This window comes from Gossypium arboreum, chromosome 11 (assembly GCF_025698485.1).
Source record: "Gossypium arboreum isolate Shixiya-1 chromosome 11, ASM2569848v2, whole genome shotgun sequence".
NCBI lineage: Eukaryota > Viridiplantae > Streptophyta > Magnoliopsida > Malvales > Malvaceae > Gossypium > Gossypium arboreum.
The window spans coordinates 36915483-36917695 of record NC_069080.1 but is presented as its reverse complement, the minus strand read 5'-3'; the positions used below and the strand labels follow the sequence as shown (position 1 = coordinate 36917695).

General features: G+C 36.4%; 1 non-coding gene across 1 annotated transcript; it reads right to left on the bottom strand.

The window, feature by feature from the left end:
* Positions 1-1389: 1389 nt before the first annotated feature.
* Positions 1390-1496, bottom strand: LOC128284457 (small nucleolar RNA R71). Its single transcript, XR_008274883.1, has one exon. It is a non-coding gene; the product is annotated as a small nucleolar RNA R71 (small nucleolar RNA).
* Between the last annotated feature and the right edge of the window lie 717 nt (positions 1497-2213).

Below are 2213 nucleotides of genomic sequence, written 5' to 3'. Positions count from 1 at the left end.
TTTATTGTGATAATAGTTAGTTTCAAGAACGATTAATCATAAATCTTTAAAACCTGTCGCGAATATCACGTACCAAGTTTTTGGGATAGACCCTGTCTAAGAGTAAATTTGTCGTAATTAAGTGGAGTCGATTGCACACTTAGAGATAGGGTGATAAGATTTTGCCGGATTAGGGTGAAACCTAATAACGGGATCCATAGATTGAGTTAATGCAACACTAGGGCATTAATTAGAAAGAGATTTCAATTAATCAACCTAGGGTTAGACGTTATTAGTCTCGAGAGAGATAATAATATAACTTAGGGATTTCTACGGATCAAGTCAAATGAATAAATAAATGCGATTGAGTCAAATAACAAGTGAAGTCTAGGTGGATTTTTCCTTGGGTATTTTCTTAATCAATCGAGTTTTCCCAAAAGCTTTTTCCCAATTTTCTGTCTGTGCACCCTTAGTTTAGTTAATTAGTCTAGATAAACAAATCTCCTAATTTTTAGGTTAGATAATAAAAAGAAAGTAATTACTAGTACTCTTGGTTCCTTTGGGTTTGATAATCCGGTCTTGCTAAAGCTATACTACTGTTCAATAGGTACACTTGCCTTCATCGTGATAATAGTTAGTTTCAAGAATGATTAATTATAAATCTTTAAAACCTGCCGCAAATATCACGTACCAAGTTTTTGGCTCTATTACCGGGGAACTAAGATATTAGGAACACTCGATTTTTATTACTTTAGCCATTTTACTTTATTTACAATTTAAATTTTTATTTTCTTTTCTAATTTTTTCTATTATTCGTTCCTGGCAGGTTTTTATAGTGTATGACTAGAAGAAACCCGTCGGGACCATTACTTTTTGATAGTGAGATCGATCGTACAGTTCGTAGAAACCGAAGAGAAATAAGGCAAAGCTTGCGATACACAGAGGAAGAGCAAGAGGACAATATTTCAACCACAACCGAGGAGATGGCTAAAAACCAAGAAAATCTGCTACCTCCTGCAATTGCTGCTAATCAGAATCCTACTCCACATACTATATATGATTATGCTAAACATTCTTTAATAGGAACTGAATCGAGCATAGTTAGGCCTACTATTGCTGCAAATAATTTTGAACTGAAACCTAACACCATTCAAATGATCCAACAGTTTTTCAGTTTGATGGTTTCTAGGACAAGGATCCCAACTCTCACTTGGAAAATTTCTTAGAGTTTTGTGACACTTTTAAAATCAATAGCGTTTCTGATGATGTCATTCGCCCTCGGTTATTTCCTTTTTCTTGCGGAACAAAGCTAAACAATGGTTGAACTCATTGCTACGAGATTCAATCACTACTTGGGAACAAATAACCGAAAAGTTTTTATTAAAATATTTTTCACCTGCTAAAATAGCTAAATTACGTAATGATATCTCCTCTTTTGTGTAGATGGATTTAGAAACACTCTACGATGCATGGGAGAGATGCAAGGACCTTCTGCGAAGATGCCCTCACCATGGGTTACCACTATGGCTACAGGTTCAAACGTTTCATAATGGCCTGAATCCTTTGACTCGACAGATGATTGGCGCAGCCGCTGGTGGAACTATCAATAATAAGACACCTGAGGATGCTTATGAATTTATAGAAGAGATGTCACTGAATAATTATGAGTGGCAAGTTATAAGGACAAAACCAATGAAAACAGCCGGCGTTTTTAACGTCAATTCGGTCAACATGCTCTCTAATCAGGTAAAACTTTTGAACAGAAAAATTGACGATTTTCTTGGTTCTTCACAATTTCACCCAGTAATGCAATGCAAAGCAAATGGAGGTGGATCAACCAACTCAGACTACTCATCCTATGGCTACAACATGGAGAACGAGTAGTTAAATTACATGGGTAATAATCCTCGATCTCAAAATAATCCTTATAGTAACACTTACAATGCAGGTTGGAGGAACCACCCAAATTTTTCATGAGGAGGATAGGAAAATCAGAGACCACCACCACCTCCAAGCTTCCAACAATCACCCTACCAACAAGAGAAAAAATCGAACCTTGAAGAAATGCTAACAAAATTCATCTCGGTATTAGAAACTCATTTTTAGAATACCGAGACAGCACTTAAAATCAACAAGCGTCGATCCAAGGGCTTGAAACTCAGATAAGTCAGCTCGTTAAATTGATATCTGAACGACCACAAGGTAGCCTGCCAAGTAACACTGAATCTAACCCA